Here is a 13,889-nt window from a genome sequence, read left to right as displayed (position 1 = left end):
ACTAAAATGTAAAATTTTAAAGCCTACAAGTCCACTCAGTCCTACTTCTTGGTCAACCAATCACCAGATAAACAAGGTAGGTTACAATTTGCAGGAGATACTGCTGCCTACTTCTTGTTTACAATGTCACCTGAAAGGGAGACCAGGTGTTCACATGGCACTGTTTTAGCCGGTGTTGCAAGATATTTCTGTGCCAGATGCGCTAAAGATTCATATGTCCTTTCATCTTCAACCAGAAATGCATCCATGCTGATAATGGGTTCTGCTCAATAACGATCCAAAGCAGAGTGCACCAATGCATGTTCATTTTCATCATGAGTCAGATGCCACCAGAACGTTCATTTTCTTTTTTCGTGGATTGGGTTCTGTAGTTTCCGTATCAGAGCGTTGCTCTTTAAGACTTCTAAAAGCATGCTCCACACCTTGCCACTCTCAGATTTTGGATGGCACTTCAGATTCTTAAATGTTGGGTCGAGTGCTGTAGCTATTTTTAGAAATCTCACATCGGTACCTTTTTTGCGTTTTGTCAAATCTGCTGTGAAAGTATTCTTAAAACAAACATGTGCTGGGTCATCACCAGAGACTGCTATAACATGAAATATGCAGAATGCGGGTAAAACAGAGCAGGAGACATACAATTCTCCCCCACGGAGTTCAGTCACAAATTAATTAACACATTTTTTTAAACGAGGATAATCAGCCTGGAAGCACGTCCTCTGGAATGGTAGTTGAAGCATGGAAGGGGCATAAGAATGTTTGGCATATCTGGCACGTAAATACCTTGCAATGCCACTACAAAAGTGCCATGTGAACACCTGTTCTCGCTTTCAGATGACACTGTAAATAAGGCGCAGGCAGCAGTATCTCCCGTCAATGTAAACAAACTTGTTTGTCTTAGCGATTGGCAGACTAAGACATAGGACTGAGTGGACTTGTAGGCTCTAAAGTTTACACTGTTTTGTTTTGAGTGCAGTTATGTAACCCAAAAAAAACCCCTGCATTTGTAAGTTACACTTTCACAATAAAGAGATTGCACTTCAGTACTTGTATGAGGTGAACTGAAAAATACTATTTCTTTTGTTTATAATTTTTACAGTGCAAATATTTGTAATCAAAAATAATATAAAGTGAGCATTGTGCACTTTGTATTCTGTGTTGTAATAGAAATCAATATTGAAAATCTAGAAAAACATTCAAAATATTAATAAATTTCAATTAGTATTCTATTGTTATAAGTGCAATTAATTGCGATTAATTTTTTTAGTTAATCGTGTGAGTTAACTGCGATTAACAGCCCTAACTTCTATCTTTTGTATCTGTAGAATATATCAGAAACAAGATACAAGTTCTATAGAGGCTTGCCAAATATGAACAGTGTGCTAGGGATACTTGGTTGTCTTTGTACTGTGAAAAAACAGGTATGAAACTAGATAAGAAAAGAGGATTGAGGTCTGTAATAATACAATGGCATTTTCAATCTGCTATAAACAGAATGAATATAAATATGAGCAGAATTTAGTTCATTCTTTGGAACAGATTGAAGCTGCTGCAAGACTGTTCTCCAGATGGGTAATATGAACCAATCTCTTTTTGCTGATTTATCTGTGTTTAATAAACTGAGCAATCTGACATCTCTTTAATGGACAACCTGAACCAAATCACTAATACTAGTGAGTGAACTGATTAGCAGCACAGGGTGATTGGATTAGCAGCTGATGAGTTGTGCTAACTCAAGAGGTAGCCTGTAGCTGCATCTCCAGAGCATCATTAGTGTCACCCATACTCAAACTAGCTGGCTTGAGTTTAAACCACCACTTAACTCAAGCTATGGATTGTGTGTGGACAGGAGTCATGTGATGGACAACACCAAGTGATACCTCAAGCCAACACAGCAGTGAAGACAAGCCTAGCTCTGCATTGCTCTGATACAGCAGCACCTAATCCAGTTAAGTATACAAATATAGATTCTACTGTAATTACTGCAAAACAATAGTGCAGATGCAAAAAATGGTGTCCTTGAAATTTGAAGTTTTGCTTTTCCCAACAGAGATGGGAAAGATAAATACTTTTAGAGTAGCAAGAGGAAGGAAAATGCCATGTTCTGTCTTCACATATATACAGTTTACAAGCAGGAAAAAAAGTAAGATTAAAAAGAGCAGGGAAGAGAGAACAAGGCACTGAATAATATTGAATAGCACATTTCTATGTACAGCAGCCAAATCATTATTTTGGATCAATGAATTACAATACTAGTTTTTTCAATCCTCAATTGTGCGTATGAGAGAGAGAAATAATGGGTTACGTAAAGTTAGACCTCAGAAAGTAAATTCAGCTTGCAAGGCTGACTTAGCAACCTACTAATTAAAGTACAAACTAGGTAGAAGTCAAAAGCAGAGAGACCAAACAAGAGTAGCATTGCTTTTGGGGGGAGACTTGATCTCATTCCTCAATTAAACTAACTTTGTTCTTGCCATACGGAGAGCCAACAGCAAAATTTGTTCTCTTCTCTCTAGAAAGCTTGTAATACAGCAATATCAGGAAACAAAATGTAGTCATACCAAAAGTGTGACAGCAACTCAGAGTAAAAAGGCAAACAGGTATTATCCATCAAAGATCAGAGGAATTATCTTAGACAAGTTAAGATTGCTTTCCCAGTTTATACTGCAAACATTCATTTATATAGCAGGATACAAAAAAAAAAAAAAAAACAGTCAAAGAAAATAATGTTCAAGGTCCTAATAAAAAAAATGTATTTACACAAGTTAAAAAGGGAAAATTATTCTGAAACTTTAAAAAGAGCAAGGACAAGTTATAACTCCATGTGTTACTGTTAAGAGAGCATCCCAGGGCTTCCATAACTACTCTTATTTCTGAGATTACCTTTCAGACTACAATTAAAACAGAAAAAAAAAAATCTCTGCCAGGCAAATGATTAACACTTCAGAACTGTGATAATAATCCAACAGTCAACACAACAGATAGGACTGAGAAACTTTTGTTGTTATAACGCCTCATTTTCAAACATAGCTTTCATCCACAAAGAGAAGTTTTTCAGAAGCTTTTCACGACTGTTCTGTGTAGAAAAAGCAGCGTGTGTAGGTGCACGCGCGGACGCAAGGTCCCAATTCCTTCAGCTATTTTTGAGTAGACCAACGCTAAAAAAAATCCACTTTATTTGTGTTTAAAAAAAAAAAAATCTAACCAAAAGATCTGAAGTTTGAAAGCTAAAACCATTAAAATAGTTTTAAACATGAGCAGTCTTTGCTTGGTTTTGAAAGAAAAACAAAACTAAAAGAAGAAAAAAATCTGTCAAATTGTAGCTGTGTTAAATCAAAAACATCTTCCCTTCAAGCAAATTCATATCTACAAAGATTAAAATTTTACAGTAATGAGCATAGAAATAAAACTGATTGGACAGAGGCACATTTTAGATAGACACACTGTGGCTACAAATGCTTCTCTAGAAGTGCAGTTTTTAAACACTGTTTAAGATGAAAACACTGAACTTTACAAAGCTTTTGCCACTTAATTCAGACCAACACAATCTTCCCTAAAATCGTATATTTCAATTATGTGATCATTAGGATCAAACATTAAATTCAGATTTCCTGAACTCAGTCCTTGTGCCACTGAATGCAACTGGATTATGACACCAGAGCCAAGGAAGTCTGAACTAAGACGGTGCACCCAGTCTAGTTTAATACACTTGACTGCTAATTTCACAGAGGTATCAATTCCTTTTAACACACAGCTGGGCAAACGTTTTGGCCTGAGGACCACATCTGGGTGAGGAAATTGCATTCAGGGCCATGATGTAGGGCTGAGGCAGGGGGTTGGGTGCAGGAGAGAGAGTGTGGGAGGGGGTGCGGTGTGCAGGAAAGGGCTCTGGGCAAGGAGCTGGGGCAGAGGAGGGGTGCAGGAGGCGGCTCAGGGCAGGGTGCAGGGAGGAGCGAGGGACAGGGCTCAGGACAGGGGGCTGAGACAGTGGAGTAGTGCAGGGTGCACGAGAGGGCTCAGGGCAGAGGGTTGGGGTGGCAGCAAGGGGCTCAAGGCAGGGTATTGGGGGTGGGGTGCAAGAAGGGTTCGGGAACCGGCCCGGTGCCACTTACCTGGAGCCTGCCCTGGCCCCTGCACCGTTCCCAGAAGCGGCCAGCACCACGTCCCTGTGGCCCCTGGGGTTGGGGGCTCCATGCACTGCCCTCACCTGTGGGTACCACCCCCGAAGCCCCCATTGGCCACAGTTTCCCATTCCCGGCCAATGGGAGTTGTGGGGGGAGGTACCCACAGGCAAGGGCAGCGTGCGGAGCCTTCTGCCGCCCCTCCCCCTCGGGCCACAGGACGCGGTGCTGACCGCTTCTGGGAGCGGCATGGGTCCTGCGGCACTACAGGGGTGGCAATCCCAAAGCCAGATCCAGCCCATAGGTCGTAGTTTGCCCACCCCTGTTTTAAACACCATGCAGATACCTTTATTAGATGGCATTTTAAGTGCACATGAATCAATCATCAGTTAAGAGAGCGCATTTCACTGGCCCTCTACTCCCAGGATCTTACTTGTCCCCACAAGAAGTGTGCACTCATGCTCTCTATTTTGTCTTTAAAATGTGCACAGGAAATTGACTTGCAAAAATTGTTCATAAAAGAGTAAATTGGCAGTTAAATTTGGGGAAAAGATTCTTATGGCAAGATTAACTGTGCCACACTGTACACATGTCAAATTTTCTAGTCCTGCATTTCTTGTTATGTTTATATCTCAATATATTATTGTTTATGCTTTTACATGCATCACAGAACAAACATGTGCATATGGAGCCAAATTACCTAATATAAGAAACTTACATTTTCTGTGATTTTAACTGTACAACCGTAATTTGTTTTTAGCATTTAATTATGAAAATAAATAAATAGTTTTAAATAACTTAAAGGTCTCAAATATCTATACACAAGGTTTCAGATCAGGCCCATGCAGCTACTCCAAATGGTCAATTTTTGAGACCCTGCTCCTTCAACCATTTCACTTGCAAACTGAATTTCTCATGTCGCTTTCTCCAACTATGATGCTTTGGTTAGCTTCATGTGCCATCACGCAGGTTAAAATATGGAAATTTGTTATGTGGAATACTGTATGTACATCACCTCAAAAGTTTAGTGAATGAGCTCATCACCAACACACTGAGCAAAGTGGAAACTGAATAAGTTCTCAAAGGGAAAGCATATAAAATAGTAAGCAGCGGAAGAAGAAACTGCTACATTTTTATTTTAAAACTCCTTTTGCTATCTCAGTACCTTATGGCTGTGCAATACTAAATACACAATTCACCTATTTATCCCATACTATGTGATGCACTGGCAAAACAGGAGTTCAGATGCTAATACTATAACAACATTAAACACATTACATAGTGCAGGGGTTCTCAAACTGGGAGTCATGAGATTATTACATGGGAGGTCACAAGCTGTCAGCCTCCACCTCAAACCTCGCTTTGCCTCCAGCATTTATAATGGTGTTAAATATATTTTTAAAAGTGTTTAATCTATATGGGAGGAGGTCGCACTCAGAGGCTTGCTATGTGAAAGGGGTCAAACAAAAGTTTGAGAACCAATGACAATGCTTTATTCTTTCTAAGCACATCATCCAAGTTACTGTTTATACAGATCCTACGCCACTGTGAAAAGCAAAACACTAGTTCTATACAAATTGCAATTCTAACATGAAGTAGTAAGCAAAAACATGAATGAATCAGTATATTCCAAACTAATAAAACATTATTTCACCATGGTGTAAAATACACATCATCAACTGGTAGCCCATCTAAGAGCACAATTTGTTGGAGGTTTGTGACACTCGGTACCTCAGGGGAACACCCTGCACCCCCATGTTCATCCTTATAATATGATTGTGTGATATCCAATGCAAAGTTTGTAATGTCAGGTGTCTTCAGAATGATGCACTGAGCATTGTTGTTATAGTAACGTTATAGGTTGTAATTTCATGTGTATAGTTATGAGGCTGAAAATGTATACTCATGGCTTAAAACAATCCCAGGCAAAACTCTCCAGGAGCAGAGGGGCAGTTCACACCTCACCAGGGCATGTATGGAACAAACCTAGCCCAGCCTCACAGGAACAAAAGGACACTGGCCTAGGTCAGTTTGGGACTACAAGGAGGAAATGCTCACCTGACTCTGAAAGTGGGGGGGGGGCACAACGGCGCAAAGCAAAGAAGGAAGAACGAACATGATAAAAGAGAGACGTTTAGAGATAAAAGAGATACTCTTCCACCTCCATCTACAGACACCACCACCAAGCGACTGAAACGCTGATCAAAGGGGAATGCCTGGCTGAAGGGGCAACCAGCCAGCCTGTGGTAGAAGCATCTAAGTTTGTAAGCGCACTGAAAGTGTTACGATCAGCTTAGAATGCATTGGCTTGTGCTTTGACTTATAATCTTTTGTAGTTAATAAATTTATTTGTTTATTCTACCTGAAGCAGTGCGTTTTGTTGGAAGCCTGTCAGAGACTCCACTTGGGATACAAGCCTGGTACATATTAATTTCTTTGTTAAATTGATTAACTCATAAACTTGCAGTGTCCAGCAGGCATAACTGGACACTGCAAAACGGAGGTTCCTAGGGTTGTGTCTGGGACCGGAGATATTGGCTAGTGTCATTCGGTTGCACAATCGAAGCAGCAGCTGGCCAAAAGTGCTCACTCACGTAGCTAGGAGCAGTTTACGTGCTAGAGGTTGTGCGTGAACAGCCCGGGAACAGGGGTTCTCGCAGCAGGGTAAGGCTGGCTCCAAGTGTCGAGGATTAGAGTGACCTAGCAGATCACCAGTCCAGATAACAACAGGGGGAACGTCACATGGTTACACTAGGCTCTCCTCCTTTCTCAAAACTCTCACCTCGGGATGAATTTCTCTTACATATTGCAATCATATCAGAAACAGCTTTCTTCATTTCTATCCTCCGTCTCTGCTAAAGCCCAATGAAAACCCTTTTGCTGGACAGCAGGACTGTCAACAGCAGAAGTCAGCCAGCCAATCACCACTCTACTTGTGCATCTCTAATGTGGTCATCATAACTGACTTGAAAAAGAAATTACGATTACAGTATTTAAATTTCCACATGCACTAAAGGGCTCCAGTTACAAGTGTAAAAATAGCAGTCTAGAGTTCACACTCGGGCTGGAGCCTGTGCTCTGAAACCCTGCAAGTGGGGAGAGTCTTCAAGCCCATGCTCCCACCCAAGCAAGCATGTCTAAACTCATTTTTAGCGCAGCAGACTGAGCCCCGAGAACCCGAGTCAACTGAACCAGGCTCCAAGACTCAGTGGCACAGGTTTTTCTTTGCAGTGTAGACACACCCTAAGGTACATATATGACCACCATTACCATCATATGTGAATATCTCACAATTGTTAATGTATTTATCTTCACAATGCCCCTCTGAGATAAGAGAATGTGTTACTCCCATTTGACAGAGAAATGAAGCAGAAAGACTAAGTGACTTGCCCAAGGTCACACAGGAAATCTGTGGAAGAGTGGGGAACCCAGGTTTACCGAGTTCGAAACTACCACCCTAACCACTGGACCCTCCTTACTCTCCAGTGAATTTCAAAGTTCAAATTCTGTAGGGAATCTCTCTCTCTCTCTCTCACACACACACACACACACACACACGCACACGCACTCTCAAGAGGTACTTTTCAACCATGGACAATCCTATCCACTCACCAGCATCGTTACTTAGTTCTTTAGATTTAACTGAAATTGTATATTAATGCTGTAAAGGACCAGCGTAAAAAGTGTGACCTTTTTAAGTACCACTAACACAAAAGCAGTGTTTACTAAATTATGTTTTGCCATACTCACAAGTATTGTTGCAATCACTACACATCCACAAGGATATCATCTACATAGTTATCTATGTTAGTAGTCAGGTATACATTAAGATCCACATACACAAAAAACCAAAAAAAACAAAAAAAGTCCACACCACACACACACACAGTTCTTGCTAACTAGCAATCCCTGACTAACCAGACCAGGTTCAATGCAGCATAATACAGGTCATCTTCTACAAACAAAGCTCAAGGTCCATACTTCATTAAACAGTAAAAAGTAAATGTTATTTAACAGGTACGAGAAGTATTTGGATTTCTCCCAACTTACTGGACTGTTTTACCAGAGATAATGGTTAGCAATAGAGGCATTTATAAATAGCTCTTCCTTTTCCTGTTACTTGTAAGATTAATGGTGTTCTGTCCTTGATAATCAATAATCTAAATGAACGGAGTTTGATTTAACCAAGTACACAGCAATGATGAAAAATATTTGTTATGGGATTAGAACGCGTAAACCTAATGGTCTGTACAGCACGAAAGCAACAGTAAGATAAATAGAAAAAAGTTAACCATTTCATTAATCCAGTCATTTACTCTCTTCTACAAAAGAATGCAACTTTAAGTCATATAGCATTTGTCATATAAATCAAATCCCAAAAAACAGTTAAACAGCAGAAACCGAAAGAAATTTAGAGGGATGGGCAGAGGACAAAAGACAAACTTCAGATGAGATCGGGGAGGAGGAAGGGGGAGAGAGAAAACAACAGAACTACGCTTAGGCTATTTCAGACAAATAATTGCTACAAATAAGGCTGTCACACCAGCAGTGGTAAGGCTGCATGAACAAACAGAAACAAGACCGATATTACACAAAAGGAGTAACTCGTGTAACAACTTGTGACATAGGAGCAAGTCCATGAAAGTTTTAAAAACAGGGGAAATACTTTTGAACTGAATGGATTTGGATCTGTACTTTTAGGAAAATATATTTAATGTGAACAGCAATATCTTGATTACACCAACAAAAGTAATGCTAGTTTTGTCTAACAGTTATTGGCTTAATGTGTAGGCCAATTAAAGTATGCTTAACTGGCTATAAAACATTATTCAGTTCCAATGAATGGAAAAAATGAAACACACATACTAGCAAAAAATATGAAATGAAGTGTTAACCCTTGTATAAAGAAATTGCTTTAGTCATAGCTTAAGTCAACCTTACTCTGTGTGTACCTAGAACTCACTAGATAAGAGTAACCTTGAGCTGCAGTTTTCAGGGATTTCACTATTAACCTTGACCAATGTTCCTATTGTGTCAGATGCAGAAAAGCTTGATCACACCACCTCGTTACATAACAAATCTAAAAATGCACCATTTCCACCTGCTCTCCAAAGAATCTGATTAGGTATCTGTTCTTGAGTCAAAGCCATCCAATATCTTTACAAATCTGGAAAAAAAAATCTAAAATCATTCTGGTAAAGTTCGCAGATGACAAAAATTGTTATTTTTTAAAATAAAGGTTAAGAGAGGTCAGTTATATGCATAGTTTCATATATGGATAGCTTAGTAAACTGGGCTCATTTGAACAATGAGTTTTAATACAGCTAAATGACAGGTCATGAATTTAGGAAGAAAGAATGCAGGTTACACTTTCTGAATATGGGAATAGATTCTTGAAACTGACTCTGAAAAGGATTTGGGGATAATCAACTGAACAGGAGCTCCTAGCCCCCATTCCTCCCTCCCATTCTCCACCTACCAGACTGGGAAGGGGGAGCTCAGGACCTCTGCCTTGCAGCAGGGTAGGGGCTTCTGCCCAGCAAAGGGGGGGGGGGCGGCGGCGAGGGTCATCCTCAGAGCTTCTGCACCATGGGGTGCACCTGCCGGAGCCTGAGGCTTCAGCAGGAGTGGGGAAGCCCCAAGCCCCAGCAGGTGTGCCCTGGCTCTCGAACTTCTGAAGATTGTTGTATGTGGCTCGGAGGGTCAGTAAGTTCAGCCACCCCTGGTACATGGCATTGAGATCATTAGTGAAATACTGTATTCATTCAGTTCTGTGTCCACAATTAAAAAAATTGGAAAGGGCTCAGAAAAGAGCTGCAAGAATGAGTTGAGGTCTGAAAAATGTGCCTTACAATAAGAAATTCTATTTCGTTTACTTAAATGGGGATCAGAGTAGCAGCCGTGTTAGTCTGTATTCGCAAAAAGAAAAGGAGTACTTGTGGCACCTTAGAGACTAACAAATTTATTAGAGCATAAGCTTTCGTGAGCTACAGCTCACTTCATCGGATGCATTTGGTGGAAAAAACAGAGGAGAGATTTATATACACACACACAGAGAACATGAAACAATGGGTTTATCATACACACTGTAAGGAGAGTGATCACTTAAGATAAGCCATCACCAACAGCAAGGGGGGGAAGGAGGAAAACCTTTCATGGTGGATGGGGATGTGATCATGATCTCTAAGTACCTGCATGGGGAGAAGTTTCTGATGCTAGTAAGCTCTTAAAAATACAAAGCAAAAACATAACAAGATCCAGTGCTTGGAAGCTGAAGTTAGATACATTCAACCTGGAGATAAGGCATAATTTTTAACAGTGAAGGTAGTTAGTAAGTTGTGGAAATGGTAAGAGACACTGTGAATTTGAGGTCTTCCTAAAAGATAACCTAACCAGAAGTTTGAACCAATACAAGATTTACAGGATGAAATTCTATGATTTTGCTGTACTGGCAGTCAGAGTACAATGACTATAACTGGTCATTTTCTGGCCCAAAATCTGTGAACATGTAGTTTTCCTAACTAACAAAAATCATACAGCGAAAAGCCTTGTTTTTTAAAAAAAAAAAAAAAGTCCGGTAAAGAGATATGCTTGGTAAAATAATACGTAGTTTAAGTTGGGTACTTTTAGGCTTTACAGTAGGGATATTGTACACATACAGTACTATACAACCACCATACACAGTTTTCAAGTGCAAAAAAATGACGTTCACCAGCAAGTGAACAAATCGAAACATTTAATATACTTCCACTTCAGATAGTTCAGCGTACTGAATTTGAACCTTGACATTGTTATTTACAAAAGGGGTTTTTTATATTTCAAAAAATTAATCCCATCTGCTTCTGCTGAAATCAAATGAATAATATGCTCCTTAAATTTTAGAGTAATTGCAATTACACTATTGTCAAGTGCTTCTGCTATTGAATGCTTTGTCTTGTGCCATTTTTTTCATAACAGTTTCTTGTTTTAACTTTAAAAAAGTTGAAAATAATTTTATTTTAAAAATAGGGGGGTGGAGGGGAAAAGAGTATAAACATTGTAACCTCAGGTAGAAATGTGCATTTTGGTTTTGGGGTTTGTTTGTTTGAAGAATTATATTGTCCAAAAACATCATTTTTCTTATTATCATAAATAAAAACACATCATAATTAAATTACCAAGAAATATAAAACAAATACAGGTACTTGCTATATATGCTATGAACATGCATGTGTTTTATTATAGATTGGTATCTAGAAAATATGTTAATCTAATAGGTATTTTACTTTGTGTAACACTGACCGTTTAAGCTTTTAATAGGACATTAATTTAGCAGGTATTAATTTTAAAAATTCTTTTGTTTAGACTTGATACACACAAACCCCAGTCTTTTAACAATAATCCAGCTGTCTGGAACTTTAGAAGCTCCATGGCTATATAATTAACATTCTTACTTGGATAGCAGAAATGATTTCAATACAGTAAAATCATATCAGTAGAGCCAATTTCTAGTTGTTTTTAAGAGTATTCAGGCTGCCATCTTGTTGAAAAGGTACTGCCACTCGAGAGGGATGGGTAAACTGTCACTCTTGTACTTGCTTTCTAACTTGATTGTGTTCTTGTGTGTACATCAAGATCTTCTCTACAGAATGCTTTGCAAACACTGGCAAGAGACTTTCCCAGTTTTAATTGCCCGCATCCATGCATTAAAAGGTTTGATGTATATCTAGCACTACCTTAACCAGTTTACGGGGCTGATCCAACTCCTGCTGAAATCAACAGAAAGATTTTCACTCACTGATGTTAAAGGAAGTTAAATTAGATGTCTGACCTCTGGAAAAAGCCGAGAGGTTTGAGGGCAGGCTGTATAGAAAGTGACTGTACTTAAGATGTGAGAAAAGCCAGTGCAGTTATAGATACGGATGTCAAAAGAACATGATTGACTCATTTGTCTCTAATGTGACAACTTCTCAAGCTTTGCCACCTGTAAACAGCCTTAACTGTGTAATATAAATATTATGAGACTGTACATACAGTAGAACCTCAGAGTTAGAAGCACCTTAGAAATGGAAGTTGTTCATACTTAAATATTATAAATTGTTCTTTCAAAAGATTACAGCTTAACATTGACTTAACACAGCTTTGAAACTTTGTTATTCAGAAAAAAAATGCTGCTTTCCTTTCTTTTCTTTTCAGTAGTTTACATTTAATAGTACTATACCATATTTGCCTTTTTTGGGGGGAGGGATCTCTACTGTTGCCCGATTGTGTACTTCCAGTTTCAAATGAGGTATGGGTTGTCTGGTAGGTGCGTAATTCTGGTGTTCGTAACTCTAAGGTTCTACTGTGTAATCATCATGCATATTTATGAATTAATTCTAACAGCCTTGTACTTTAACCCCTATGAGAAAGATATGACAGAGCACACAATAGCTTTGTTTATACAGATATACTCCATTTTAATTACTGACGATGGCTAAAAGATTACCTGTGCTACATTTTCAGTAGAGACAGACTAAAACTGATGTCATTTAACTACATTACTTAATAAATCACATGCATGCAGATTGACAGTTAGGAGCTACAGTTTAATACTTTTAAGAAGCAGCAATTATTATACTACACTTATAAAGGAATCAGCTACAAGCTTCATATCCTCGACTGCCAAGTATTTTTTTAATCATTGCTAGAAAGGAAGATAGTTACCTTATTGTTCTACTTCTTAAATAATCTTGCAGCATTCACATTCCTGTGTCTCATCTCTCTACGAACAGGGCAGAACTCTTCTAGTTCTTAAGGTTGTTGACCCATAAAGAAAGTGGTAGCAAACAGGAACAGGAGTCACCCATCCCTAACAGTGGTTAAATGCCATCCAAGATTAGCCACTGCCATTAAAACCTTGCAGTTAGATCCTGGTTTTACCAGGAGGCAAATGTTCCACAAAGAAAAATAAGCTAATCACAAAACAAAACTGAAACTTATTGCCTCAAAAGTAGAACAAAAAGCCCACAAAAGTTTAAAGACAAGTCACTATCTCAAAATTCCCCTCCAAACTCTGAAAGGAAAGGATGAGTTAGTAGGAATTCTGCAAGATGTGTTCTATGTAGAAACAGAAGGTAAAGTAAGCAGATCCGCCTCCTCTAAAGGTACCATCTGGGCATGATTCTTACTCCTGGGAAAACGAATAGCTCAGGAATATCCCAAAGTGCAATCAGAACAATGGCAACATCGAAAACAAATAATGCCAAACCAACAACAAACAATATACTCTCTCATACCTCATCTACAAACAGATATATATTCTGAACAACAAACATGCAGCCTTAACTCTAACCATAATATAATTCACCAAAGTGCGCACACATGCAGATTCAAATTCTGTAATTGCCAGGTAAAAGTTACTAGCAAATTTAGAACAGAATAACCTTAGAAAATTTAGAACAACAACAAAGATCACCCATGCGCATAACTCTTCCTAAAGACTACAGAATTGGACTGTAAAGTCTGAAGTCAGTGGTTAAGTTCAGGAAGGCAACTGACTCCTACTCACCACTTCTGCTCTTCAGGACCAAAAATTGAACAATTTAGGAAGCTGAGATACAGGACTGAGATTGCATGAATGGTATTTTTAAAGAAGTACTACTATAAAAGTAGCAGAGTATAAAAGAATGTACTGTTATCAGCTTTCCTAACATCAATCTTCCTAATAGTCTGATAGCAGATGGATTAATAAAAAAACAAATATATTGTCAAAGTAAGAGTTTGAAAGTCAGAATCAAGGAGGTAAAGACT

General features: G+C 38.9%; 1 protein-coding gene across 5 annotated transcripts in view; it reads right to left on the bottom strand.

The window, feature by feature from the left end:
• Positions 1-13,889, bottom strand: part of RFC1 (replication factor C subunit 1) — a 74,593-nt gene that overhangs the window by 45,054 nt on the left and 15,650 nt on the right. The window lies entirely within an intron of this gene.

The sequence above is a fragment of the Dermochelys coriacea genome, chromosome 4 (genome assembly GCF_009764565.3).
Source record: "Dermochelys coriacea isolate rDerCor1 chromosome 4, rDerCor1.pri.v4, whole genome shotgun sequence".
In the NCBI taxonomy this organism is placed as follows: domain Eukaryota; kingdom Metazoa; phylum Chordata; order Testudines; family Dermochelyidae; genus Dermochelys; species Dermochelys coriacea.
This window is presented reverse-complemented; position numbering and strand designations above follow the sequence as displayed.